This window comes from Lampetra planeri, chromosome 10, assembly GCF_965212315.1.
Source record: "Lampetra planeri chromosome 10, kcLamPlan1.2.h2, whole genome shotgun sequence".
Classification (NCBI taxonomy): domain Eukaryota; kingdom Metazoa; phylum Chordata; class Hyperoartia; order Petromyzontiformes; family Petromyzontidae; genus Lampetra; species Lampetra planeri.
This window is the reverse complement of record NC_136116.1, coordinates 13,751,355-13,765,662: the sequence shown is the minus strand read 5'-3', so window position 1 is coordinate 13,765,662 and position 14,308 is coordinate 13,751,355. Positions and strand designations below refer to the sequence as shown.

The 14,308-nt window shown below is 46.8% G+C and overlaps 1 protein-coding gene across 3 annotated transcripts in view; it reads right to left on the bottom strand.

The window, feature by feature from the left end:
- The window catches only part of LOC144721062 (catenin beta-1-like), a 45,118-nt gene extending 33,649 nt beyond the window's left edge, over positions 1-11,469 (bottom strand). For 2 of the 3 annotated variants that reach the window (XM_078598388.1, XM_078598386.1), the window contains exon 1: positions 11,387-11,469. The gene's annotated coding sequence lies outside the window, so the exon portion shown is untranslated. Of the gene's footprint in view, positions 1-9,789; positions 9,837-11,386 lie in introns of all 3 variants that reach the window. The other variant, XM_078598387.1, reaches the window with a different exon arrangement.
- Between the last annotated feature and the right edge of the window lie 2,839 nt (positions 11,470-14,308).

The window sequence follows — 14,308 nt, the reverse complement described above, 5'->3', positions numbered from 1 at the left end:
TGACTTTTTGAGGATTGTGCCAAACTGGGATCCCGTGGGTTTGCAGAGGAAAGTGGTTGCTAGTTGCTACCATGCTTGCTCTGCCTGGGCGTGAGTGTTTGCGAGTATGTGCGTGCTGGGAGCGGTAGTGCAGTGGTTTGGGCACCGCACTAAAAACCGGGTGACCCAAGTTTGATTCCTGCTCATTGACAACACCGGTCGACTCAACTCCTACATTGACTCAGCCTCAAATGAGTACCTTGTGCGATGTGTGAACATCACCACGAGGAAGACGGAGGCACGTGGTGCTGCTGGCCACCCACCCCCTCGTGTGCTGCCCCGGCCTTCAAAGGTGCCACTCGCTAACGACACTTGCCCCAACAGTCTGATGCCTTTGCTGCCAAACTGAACCCTTCTAGACGCACTCCCTGACACATGCACGTTCAGTCCTTCACCAATCCGCTGCGAGATGAGGGCCTCCACATACCGTGGCGGTAATTTGACCACGCTTGCTCATGCTGGTCATTGTGGATTGGTGAAGGAGGGCAGCATGTAAATTTAGTACAGCGATGGAATGTTCTACACTATTCCTCTGCTGCCCACAATGTTGACCGTGACAAGGCGCGACTTAATTCAGGTTAACTGAAACTATGAGGATCAAATGTTTATATACAGCAGTGGACTTTATTATATCAGACAAAGGTACAAGGAAAACTAAACTGCACCCAATATGAGCAAGTGATACCATGTGACTGTCAAAAACAGGCTTCATTAAAATGCTGGACGGGCAAGGGTTTTCTAAAAAGTAGTGGCTACTATGTTTTGACTTTCAATTTCTTCTTCTTCTTAGATAAACCTAGGACCTATAAGAAGATACGAAACAATCCATGAAATGCACGAAAATGGCAGCAGTGACGACGGTGATTAAAAATGGCAGCTGGCGGTCATCCGCATGTGAAGCGGAGAGAGATTGTTGAATTGCCCACGGCTTAATTCACCCTGAAATCATGTTTTTTGCCAGAATTTCAGTCTCGTACAGTACCTCTCAATGGTACAAGAGTCACCACACAAAGGCGGTGGTCACTGCATCGCACGCGCTTTCAGATGCGCTTCTGCGGCCGTCTGGGATGCTATTCCTTCCGATATTAGGAAACCACTGGTGCCGTGCACTTTTAAATCATCTAGATTGAAAATCACATTTTTAGAACTGCTATTTATGTTTAGTTCGATGTCCTTCACGCGCACGGTTGGCTACGTACGGAGCGAAAGACGTTTCACACACGTGCATACAACAGGGAATGTCCATTTGGCTGCGAGGAATTTCCCACGTGTCCATTGGGCGATACACTTTACTTATGTACATATAAATGTAGCCCTCAAAGATTGGGCCAGGCGTAATTAAATGAAAAACCATATTTACATAGGCACAGCTATAGTCTCCTGAGCCAGCCGTCCATTACGCACTGCTTTGAAGCCTACTCTTGATGTAGGGGCGTTCTGAGAAAAAGGGAATGTGGGCTCTTTTCTGAAAATATTTTTTTATTCATATCCTACAGCTGCGGCTAAAATTCGTTTGCGCTCGGTTCCTTGCTTGAAATAACACAGCCGGCTGGGGAAAGAAAAACTGGGGATCCATTTTCGGTGACAAAATTTGACAAGAATCCAAATGATACGAAAAACAGCGAGGCTCTGGCAAAGGGCGGCACCCTTTGCTTGTGCAACCGAGTGAGAGGTGTGACTCAACTGCACTTGACAGTCTTTAAGCTCTGCGGAAGACTGCTGCCAAAAAAATACTTTATTTACGTGAATATTTCTGCGTCTTTATTTTAGCTCACATTCCAATCAGCATGGCAACAACGGGCATCTTCGGGAGTAACTGGCCTCTGCCGTAAAAATGTGGAATCGTCACCACTGGAAAAATGCCACGAAAAGATGTTCGCACCACCTATGCCTCTTTGAGCATGACATCACTGAATCTATTTAATCTATAACATGGTCTATGGGTGACAGCACTTGGAAGAATGGACCCCCTGAGTATTGATTTGCTATAAACTGTTTAAACTGCTTTAAATCTTCAAATATCTATTGGCAACTGTAGTACACAGATCATCATCCCTCCATAGTGAATAACATTCTCTCCATAGTGGCAAATATGGAGAGAATGGTCTCTGCCACAGGAACGTGTAATTTCCTAAACTATCTCACGGCTCACCAATGAGGACAATCACTGACCCAACGCTGGGTTGATGAGGAACACATTCATGAATATTTACATCAACAGTACAAAGTGGCAAATGTCAGAATATTGCAACGTGTAACAAAGAGGGAGAAAGTGTCAACCCTCAAGTGCCGACTTCGGTGAAGGAGGGTGTGTCATGGAACACAGTACAGTATGTTTTCAGTTGTAAATGTTTCGGTGCCATAGAAACTACGAGATATTGGCAAAACGCCACAATGTACCCCGTCCAGAGTGTCCCAATTATTCAGTCTACCTGTATGTTTCAACGTAATTACAGTTAACTCTTAATTGTCCGTGGGAGAATTATCCGAGTTGCGGATTAACCGTGCTTGTGAAATAAATCTGTCACACGTGTGCTGGTTAAATTATGAGCTGCTCCTAGCTTGATTCATTGCCCACGTGACCCCAAACATCGGCAAGTAAACCGATTACATTAGCAAACAAAAAGAGATGACACATTCTACATCTTCACCGCCATTCTCCTTGGAAAAACAATTAATATTTTTATCGCCAGATTTACCAGTGCTTTTCATTATCCATCTTTCTGCATCATCTGGGCCAACCCTCCCATCGCCATGACCCCACATCTGTGAGAGTGGACGGTGCGCAGATCCACAAAGACAAAAGGAGTCCCACTTTGCAGCAAGTCAACAGCGGTGTTGACAAGGAGAGGCCGCACGTTAGCAATGAGGCATTCATAGCACAGGTGGAGGCCTGCCAAACGAGGTGAGCACCACCAGAGACAAAGATCCCCCGTGTAGCCTGAACAGACTGTTGGGGCAAGTGCTGTTAGCGAGCACCTATGATGGCCGGCACGGCACACGAGGGGGTGGGTGGCCAGCACCACGCCCGACCGCCTTCGTCTCCCCAGTGGCGATGTTTACACACCGCACCAGGTGCTCATTTGAGTCTGAGTCGACCTAAGGGAGGCCCGGGAATGGTTCAGATACCGTAATCGTCACCGGACTCGGGTGGCTGGGCTTGGTAGCGCAGACCGCTGCTACACGACCGCTCCACGCAAGGTGAGCAACCACCCCACACTCAGGCAGGCAGGCAGACACACATTTTGACTTCTCACACGCGTTCCAAGCCGACACACACAGTGACCATTCACGGTGCACGACTAAGTTCACTCCGCTACGTTTCTCTGCAAGATTGCGATCGTCTGCATAAAGCGCGCGGCGTTAAAAAGAAAGAATGAAACCTCCTTTACCAGTGGCGAAATATAGTAACAGGTTTTTACCCTTTCAACTGGTACAAAAACTGACACCTTTATACAAGGCATCATGTTTGCAATAACCACAACACAAGCAGTCAAAATGCAAACAAAAAGAAACAACTCTGATGATGATAATGAGTCAAGCCCACTGCGGCAGCCTGTGCCACTCACCGCAATAGATACTCTATCGCGAAACGGCACACTTCACGAAGGTTATGTATGGGGTGGCGGCAAAATCTAGGAGCCTTGCAGATGTCGTTCATTGTAACGGTGTATAGGTTGGCAACACGCAGGTATGATACTCGGGTCAAAAGGAGGTAAAGGTGCAGCCCTGCAATTTCTCACACGTGCCGCTGCTTGGCAGAAGGGGCCTCGCGAGAGAGTCTCTGGACAACTCTTGCACGTCGCTGGGCAAATGTCTCGGAGAAAGTGGGAGCACAAACACTGTTGATACCCCCCCCACACACACAGCGCACGCATGCTGCCCGGTCGTCTCAAGGGCTGTCCATAAATGACGTCACGCGATTTTGGACGGTTTTTGACCCCCCCCCTTCGTCACACGGCGTCACAAAAAGTCAGATCCCCCCCCTCAAATATGACGTCACGAAGCTCTGCCCCCGCCCCCCAAAAATAAATAAAACGTGCTTAAAATCGCTTAAAACTATTGTCATTGTAGTGCGTATTTAATGTGGCGCTGCACTCTGATTTTGTAGGAGAAAACATTTATTAAAAAGTCAATTTAATTAATTAGAATGTGTTGTCCATATTTATTTAAAGTTGCGCATTTTGATGTGACGTCTCATTTCTCAACCCCCCCCCCCCTCGTCACACATCGTCACAAATGTCTGACCACCCCCCCACCCCTAGGTGCGTGACGTCATTTATGGACGGCCCCTTAGTTGCAGCTGTACCCCTCATAGACCCCGCTGGGTAGACGGAGAATTGAAGAGGCTTGCCCGATTGGGTCAACTTGCTGCACCAGGAGATGGAATCGCACAGGAGGTCTCTGATTGTATAGAGTGCAGTGTACAGCTCTCGCATCGAGGCTGGATGGTCTCGATCAAGGGCGACAATTCCACATTACCATGGTGGAAGCAGGTCCCTCCCATATGACCACTTCTTCTTTCGCATGGCTGATGTAGACCACAATTTTACATTCAGGTGGTCAAACCAGACAACCGAGTCAGGGAGCAACGAAATCGCTGCGACGCCTCCTTCGTATTCGTTGATTTTGGCATTGTAGACACATCGCACAAAATGACACTCATTGCATCCACTTCAATAGATTTAGTGGGTTGAGTCGACCCCTGGCAAGGATTTTCAGCTTCTGTTTTTTTTTTGACAATACAGTACTTAGCCAAGCAATCTGAAGGTGTGAATAATATATGAGAGGCATAGTACTCTACGGTACCGGAGAAGAATGAGTTTCGCTGCACTTCTGTCACCCACAATGTGTAGCCCTGCATGCATTGGATATTAATATCGAAATATTTAGACAATTTAATTCATTACATATTTAGCCAGTGATAGGGCCACTCAGTTATACACTACTATTGGCTGACGATGGCATAACAGAATCTACACCCACCCACAACACCCACACTACTCAACTATGAGCAATGCGACCTGGTGAGGCTGTTCAACAATCGTAACTCACATGTTACTCAAACAGCTCAACCATGCACTTTGAACCTCACGAAGAGCCCTCACTGCATGCCTTGTGCGAGATGGTTTTTTTACACTTGCATGAGATATTTCATACTCGGCCCAAGCAAACAGCCTATACAGTACTATATAAACTGTCTTGACAGTCGTCAACTGCCTTATTTGTACAATATTTTAAAGGTAAATCACTTGCACACATTCTGTAGTACAGTGCTAGATATGTTTGTAAACATACTTTTTCAGGATTCTGTATGAATGAAATGCTGAGCGGTATTAATCACAGATCCTTCCGATATTGGGAAGCCGCTGGAGCTATGCACTTTTAAATCTAGATGTAAACTAATTTCTTTAGAACTACTTTTTGTGTGTAGTATGTTGTCCATCCCCTGCATCTCCGATTTAGCACGGTTGGCTACGTACGGTGCGAAAGAAGTTGAACACACATACATGCACGTCTTTGTATTAAATAGTGAAGAATTATATATGTTAAGCAACGTTATCACTGCATTGAAATCGACTGCTCCTCATATGTAATGCATGAAGTCATTTATATGAATGTTTAGGAGCCCAATGCGAGCATTAAATCACGTGTCACAATCAATGGTTTTCGTTGTTTTATGTAATGGGGCCACTAAATTCACCACCACGACGTTACAAGAAATACATGGTATTTGAATCAACCACATTACTGAATCACGAAAATGAATTTGATCGCAAAAGTGGAGGAAATTATTACGCCCTATTATTTTTAAATCAAAAATGTGTACTCGGGTTGTTAAAACTGTTTTTTTATGATGACTATTTATGGTAACCTCATAAAAAAAACGGTACTTACGGTGACTGGTTTTCCGTACGCATACAAATAAATGTCTATGGCAATGAGCACAACGTAGTGTTGTGTTCAGCGCATTTCAAACAATGGCAAAGTCTATTTACAACTCCCACCTCTGTCCACGCAGAAGCATAAATGGGGGTTACACCACAGAGAGTCGATCGGCAGGTCACCGTGTGGTCGGGTAAAATGTGGGTATGCCCACCTCTCCCAAGACTTCTGATCGGTGTGAAAAAGTAGACCAAATACACTTTTGAGCAAACCTCAAGTGCAAGCCTTCTTCTGTCAACAGTGATATAAAAAATCGAGAACTTGCAGCAAGAAAGATGTACCACACGGTGTTTGCATGTATGTAAAACTTCTTTTGCACCGTATATAGCCAACCACACTAATCAGAGGTGCGGTGTTTGGGGCTGCCGTACTGTTTGTGTGTTTGCATGTGCCAATCAGTCCATTCATTCCTAACGTTCTGGTTTACCGGTTATCGTTTAACAACCCTAATTCGTACACATACACTCGGTTGAACTTTTTGTATGGGATGCTTCGCATTCCTAAGGTCACAAAAGTCTGGATCGTACCAGAAACGCAAAAAAACACACGACAGCAAGAGTGGGTATCCATCTCAGACGAGCTGAAAGAGAGCCGACCCAGATGGCTAAGGGCCATGTCATAATCGATGAAATCCACATCAGAAGAAAGGTAATACACATGGAAGTACTACGGCAGACGCCGAGAGGCGAGCCTAAAAAGTGGTGTTTCTCAGTGGTGAACCGGGATGTGAAGGACATTGGAATCGGATGTGGAGATGATGGCCCTCTCACGGGCGGGGGTAAAATACCAGAAAGAAGTTTTCCGAAATTCCACAGCCCACGTTATCAGGCATCCCTGCGTAAACATGTGACTTTGGCACACGCTACGGGAGAGAACGGAAAATCCTTCACGGACAAAAATGTGCATTGGAAAAATGGGATGCAAAATTGCCAATTGTTAAGCAACATCTGTTCAAATGTCGTGTGTGCCTTGCGACAAACGATTCACTCGATTACAGGAAAACAATTATAAGATTTTGGCAATGAAAACACAACAAAGGCACACTAGAAATGCATCGTATAAGTAAGGTATTAAATGTACCTTAACACCATGCTACAGACAGCCACAAGTCTTGAATTCCACAGATTCAAGCATAAAAGCAGCATTGCTGTTATTTATGTCCCGAGTACTGAAATACTTTATTCATGTTTATTTTAGTGACATGTTTACCTTTTCTCTATTTTGCACTCCTATTGTTTTATGTAATGGTTTCCATTGTCATTTGGTGACCCGCCCCTACTGGACGCCTGTGAAATAGAGCTTCATAGCTCATCGGATTCCTCTGGTCTCAATAAAGATTCCTATTCTGATCAAAATTCTAGTCACATCGGTTGGGAAACCACTTATATTTTCATCTTTTTTTGGCAGAGACCTGGGTAAATCTGGTTCGAAAGTAATGTTTTTTTTTAAATATTTACATCGTGGGTACTGCACTTTTAATTTTAGAATTGGCACGAAGACACCCGCACACAAGGACCAATATTTGTGAATTTACATCGTAAAACTTGTGACGCACGCATTTTCGCCAAGCGGGACAAAAATTGGAGCGCAGCTCGGGAAGGCAGGATTCCCAGCTCAGAGTCACTCAAAGAGATCGCACAGTCTTTAACACGATTATTTCAAACTAAGCACTTTGGTTATTCCAGTAACAGACAAAAAACATGACCACGCAGCAGCGGGAATCAAACCGTTGACCAAAGGAAGCAGTGGCCCAGGAATTGTTTTTAACAAAGCGTGCTTGAAACACAACACCACAGGGTACGACTGAACACCCGATATACCTGAAAAATGTATTTACAATGCACGACGATACCCAGCTCATAACACAAAGCTGTCATTCTACATATGAGCGACACTTTGGGGCCAGGCTTGCTTCACTTTGAGAGAACGTAAAGTTGCGAAGGCCTTTCACATGGATGGTCGCGACGGGACTGATCGATGTATCTATTGCCGGTTAAAAACATGTTTCCTGAGCTAAAACATCCCATGTCTTACGGTGTGACTTACAAGCACTGTGCGCTAATTCATGCAAAATGCCACTCCCCACATAACAACCGCCACTGGCGGTCCATAAAAAATACACCTTGAGGTACACACACACACCTATCTGCAATGCGTAAGCAACACAGTACTCTAATACTTCTTTCGTATGGATAAATACTGATATACGCGCTGTATTGCGGTGGCTGGGTGGATCAGGGGTCAGAGCATTGACCCCCGAACTTCTCACATCCTGGGTTTGATACCAACCGTGAGTCTCAAGATGTAGTGGTCTATGGCTCCAACAACAACAACAAAACAATCGCGTTCATTAGTTTTATGACAATGTTGCACAACCATATTGCTTGCCATGTGTCCAACGTGTCCCTCTGTGGCACAGCGTGCGGGGAAAGTGTGCTGCCCAGTGCAGAGTCAATGCGACTCGTGGAGACACCCAAATTTAGAGTTCAATAACGACGTGGTGCCATTCACTACTCAAGAGTTTCAAATGGACGATGCAAAACGTGCACACACTGAGTACAACACACCTGGCACGACTCCCACAACACCACACACAAGATACTGGTGGGTGTTTGTAGCATTAATACAGCAGATGACGTAAAACCAGCAGATGATGTATACCCAGCGGATGACGTAAACCCAGCAGATGACGTAAACCCAGTATGTCCATGAAATGTGGTATCTGTTCGTCCAAGGAAACGCAGACCGAATGATTCCGCATGCACACCTGCGACAACACAATTCTCCGCGTACTATATTATTATCTATGTAGAGGTACAAGCTGTGGATTTGGTTTATACGGAGAGACGAGCCCGATAGATCGTGGAATGCCAACGTAGAGACACTGCACGTGTTTAGAGAGGTGGGCAGACGGACGAGAGAATGGCGTCAGCCTCATCCAGCAGTAGAATGGTGATGTGGGGGAGGCCCTCATCCAGAAGTGGATAGATCATGTATCACGATAATAATTTAGATGATAGTGGAAAACTAATTATGTAGACCTCAAAATTAAAACACCGACATTACAGTATTGAACACTTGAGGATAACACAGTATAAACACACAATATAGTACTGTGTGACATTGTATGCACTGTACAGAGGCGTGTCCACCCTAAGGCGTGACACGCCGCGGTACAGTGTGTATACACCTTGCAAGGGACACGTTGGACCATCAACATCATAGTGTACGAACCCTACACACCACACACACACAGACAGACACACCACCCACACACACACTCACCCACACACTCACCCACACACACAGACAGACACACCACCCACACACACCACACACACAGACAGATACCACACACACACCACCCACACACACACTCACCCACACACACTCACCACACACACAGACAGACATACCACCCACACACACCCACTCACCCACACACTCCACTCTCACCCACACACACTCACCCACACACACACTCACCCACACACACACTCACCCACACACTCACCCACACACTCACCCACACACACACTCACCCACCCACACACACACCACACACTCACCCACATACTCACTCACATACTCACCCACTCACTCACCCACACTCACACACACATTCACCCACACACCACTCACCCACACACACACTCACCCACACACACACTCACCCACCCTCACCCACACACTCACCCCCACACACACACGCCACACACACACACACGGTGTGTACGACTGTGGGTGACACACACACTCGAGAAATGGTTAGCCTGTTCCGCGTACACCCCTTAAAGCACTCACCTCCTCAGTTGTTGTCGAGACAAAGTGTGTCGGGATCTTTCACCCACCTGACGTAACAAACAAGGTTTGGATGCACCTTGATAAAACACAATACCCTGTCCACCTTGACATTCACAGGAGGAGTGTGGAGAGAGCTTGTAGTATGCAGGCAGTGGGTGAGTGTGTGTGGGTGGGTGTGTGTGTGAGTGTGGGTGAGTGTGGAAGTGTGTGGGTGTGTGTGGGTGAGTGGGTGGGTGGGTGAGTGGGTGGGTGAGTGGGTGGGTGAGTGGGTGGGTGAGTGTGGGTGAGTGAGTGTGGGTGGGTGTGTGTGGGTGAGTGTGTGGGTGAGTGAGTGGGTGAGTGTGTGGGTGAGTGTGTGTGTGTGAGCGTCGTGGTGACGTCACCGCCACTTAGTGGCGAATGGCGGTTGTTGTTGTTGTTGTTGTGAGTGTATGGGTGAGTGTGTGTGAGTATGTGTGAGTGTGTGGGGAGTGTGTGGGTGAGTGTGTGAGTGTGTGGGTGGGTGAGTGTGTGGGTGGGTGTGTGTGTGAGTGGGTGAGTGTGTGTGTGGGTGAGTGTGTGGGTGAGTGTGTGGGTGAGTGTGTGGGTGAGTGTGTGTGTGTGGGTGAGTGGGTGAGTGTGTGTGAGTGTGTGTGAGTGTGGGTGAGTGTGTGAGTGTGGGTGAGTGTGTGTGTGAGTGAGTGTGTGGGTGAGTGTGGGTGAGTGTGTGTGGGTGAGTGTATGAGTGTGGGAGAGTGTGTGTGTGAGTGAGTGTGTGTGGGTGAGTGTGTGTGTGTGTGAGTGAGTGTGTGAGTGTGTGGGTGAGTGTGTGGGTGAGTGTGTGTGTGAGTGTGTGTGAGTGTGATGGTGAGTGTGTGGGTGAGTGTATGAGTGAGTGTGTGAGTGTGTGTGTGAGTGTGTGGGTGAGTGTGTGTGAGTGTGTGAGTGAGTGTGTGTGTGGGTGTGTGTAGGTGAGTGTGTGGGTGAGTGTGTAGGTGAGTGTGTGTGAGTGTGTGTGTGTGAGTGTGCGTGAGTGAGTGTGTGTGAGTGAGTGTGTGTGTGTGAGTGAGTGTGTGTGTGAGTGTGTGTGTGTGAGTGTGTGGGTGAGTGTGTGAGTGAGTGTGTGGGTGAGTGTGTGTGAGTGTGTGTGTGAGTGTGCGTGAGTGAGTGTGTGAGTGTGAGTGAGTGTGTGTGTGAGTGAGTGTGTGTGTGAGTGTGTGTGTGTGTGTGTGAGTGTGTGGGTGAGTGTGTGAGTGAGTGTGTGGGTGAGTGTGTGTGAGTGAGTGTGTGAGTGTGTGAGTGTGAGTGAGTGTGTGAGTGTGTGTGTGTGAGTGTGTGGCTGAGTGTGTGAGTGTGTGGGTGAGTGTGTGAGTGTGTGTGTGAGTGTGTGAGTGTGTGGGTGAGTGTGTGAGTGTGTGGGTGAGTGTGTGTGTGTGAGTGTGTGAGTGTGTGGGTGAGTGTGTGAGTGAGTGTGTGGGTGAGTGTGTGTGGGTGAGTGTGTGTGTGAGTGTGTGGGTGAGTGTGTGAGTGAGTGTGTGGGTGAGTGTGTGTGGGTGAGTGTGTGTGTGAGTGTGTGTGGGTGAGTGTGTGAGTGTTTGGTGTGTGGAGCTCGACTCACGCGCTGCTGCCCACCTCGTGCCCCCAGGTGAGTGCGGCGCTGAGCGTCGCGCGCCACCACCTCGGGGCGTGGCCTCGCGGGGGGCGTGGCCACGCGAGGGTGCGGTGGGCGGGGCTTCACAGGGCAACGCCCCCTGTCATACCCACTCCCTCCCACCCTCAACAACCGCAGTCGGTCATTTTTTTGTTATTTTTAACTCAACACATTCGTCAATGACACTTGCGTGTGTGGCCTTAAATGAAAAAAATAAAGTAAACGATATGCGACGTTTCGGGCAATGGCCCTTCTTCACATCACACCGAGAGGCCATGTTGCCAGATCAGAATACTGAGTTAATTCTAGATTTGAAGCTTTCGTGACTGCAAGGATTAATTCTCTTTACCTACGTGACTTTACCGAAAGAACTAAGAGAATGCATACTGAGTTAATCTGTGGACGTGTCAGCGAATGTCTTCTTCCTGTGTGCAATACCACGTGATGTTATTATAAATGCAATCCTAATTATAACAATTCTCTGTTCATGTTTTATAATCCAGCAAAGCCACGTTGAGTCCCAAGACACTTTCTTTCATCTGCGCTGTTGTTTGGCCACTTGTTATTATACTGGAATGAGTGTTGCGTTATGCGAGGCAGGAAACCGGGGGCCCTGGAGAAATCCCATACTCTCAAGAGGAACACAGCAATCCCATACATTCAAGGGTCTTCACACAGGGATCACAAACCCACTTGCTTTCAAATCTGGATTGCTGAGCAGAGGGCCCAAAAAGGTCCCAAAATGCCAAGTGGCCAGGAGCAAACGGCGCTCCTGAAGTTGTTCTTGATAAGTGTGAAATGCACGTCTTAAACCTGAGCAGGGTTACAGCGGGAACGTAGGACAAGAGGTAATTCTAGAGTCTTGCAGTGCGAGAGAAGAAGTGGAGAGATTATAGGTACTTTGACCTAACATTCCAGTGTGGTGGTTTTACACAGTAAAGACACATGCTTGTAAAAAATAACTGGAAAACTACTGCCAGATGCTACAAATTGACAGCATGCTCTGTGTTATCTGTCAACGCTCCGTGCACCTGTTCTTTTGAACATTGGTCACTGTACGTATTTTAACCAGGCTTAAACAAAACCTGCTTAGCATACGGGGGGGGTTTGGTCAATGGCAAGACTGGCAGTCGTGAAAACGACATCCACAACCAAAGGCACCGTGACAAGCCACCGTGACGTGCTTTCCCGTGGCGAATAAAATCGCGGGCAGCCTTCGGTAAAAGTCCGGCATCTCTGTCACGTTTCCACACGTGCGCCTGTGTTGTGCGTGCTTAGACACTACAAAGTAAAGGTGCAGCCCTGAAAGTACTTGCCACTGCTGGAGGAAAGGATCACTCAAAAGCCCCTCACTCTCTCTCGAGACACTTTCTTTCATCTGCGCTCGAGAGAGAGTATGTTGGCCTACTCTCCCACACTGGCCAGATTTCTTGTAAGTGTGAGTACCCACACTCTACCCCACCACGTATGACACTGCCACCAATCGACAAAGTGTGGTGTGCCCATTCATACTGCTCGGTAAACGGAGGTGGAGGGGTTTAGGAAACTTGCACACCATTGTTTCAACTGCCGTGCTGGGAGGTCACATCGAACCGGTGACCTCTGGATTGCAAGTTCAGTGTGTTGACCATTACACCTTGGTGGTATCCCTGTGAAACTACCTGGCAAATGAGGATACATCTTGTAAAACATATATGAAAGCTGGCTCAACAGCGCACGCATTGACCACCAGGCTATCCAAGCACTAAGCCGAAAGTGGACTTTTTCAAATTCGGCAAGCAGCATCCATATTTGACAGTATCCTCCTGAACCACGAGCGGAGGACACATTGACGGAAACTTCATTTGCGGTGAACTGAGACATTGCAGGGTCGTATTGCTATCTTGCAGTTTTATGTGTGTGTGTACACCCATCGGACGTGTGTGCGTGTGATTTAACTAGCACCGTAGGGTACATGCTATCCTCATAAACACGCGGGGTGAGAGATGGAGCAGAATGTACAATAGATCAAAGTCGATCGTGACTGCAGGAATTCGTATTCTTGGGTCTTTCGGTAAAGTCACGTAGATAGGTTCAATGAAAATAAAAAATAACAAAAACGACGACGTTTCGATCGCAACACAAGCCCCCCTTTTCCTGAAGACGACCACTTGTGTTGCGATCGAAACGTCGTAGTTTTTGTTATTTTTTGTTATTTTCTTTGAACCTATCTACGTGACTTTACTGAAAGACCCAAGAATATGATTATTATTATTATTCGGTTTAGCTGTTAATATCTATTTGGTTAAAGTTTAAATTTCAAGTTAAAGCTTTCGTTACTGCAGGGATTCATATTCTTGGTTCTTTCGGTAAAGTCACGTAGAAGGGAAATAATAAAATAATAAAAATATCAAACAATACAAATTATCACGACGTTTCGACTGCAACACGAGCAATCATCATCAGGTGTGAAATCCACAGCAAGAAAATTTGAAAGTTTCTTTCACATTGACTGCCGTGTTTTGTCACACCCCCATCTCTCCCGCTCGTGTAAATATGGCCAAGCTGCAGGGTTAGATCCAGCTTCGTCATCCAGTTTGATTTGTAAAGACAAACCGAAACACGCAAATCCAAAAAGTACGGACATGTTAAATGACACAGATTTCACTGACTGCGTCACTTTTATTTCTGAAGTCAATTATACATTTTAGAACGTATGACAGTGGAGTGGATGAAACATTGGTTCATGAAACATGTATTGTTTGCAGCTAAAATATTCTAGCAAAAGGGCAAGAACAGCTGCCCTGGGAAAAAAAAACCCCAGGAAAGTCTCTGTGAGGGCTATAACTTAAGATGCGTCACACTGTGCCAGCGGCTAAAGCGAGCGCGCCCTGTCTCCCACACCCCGTC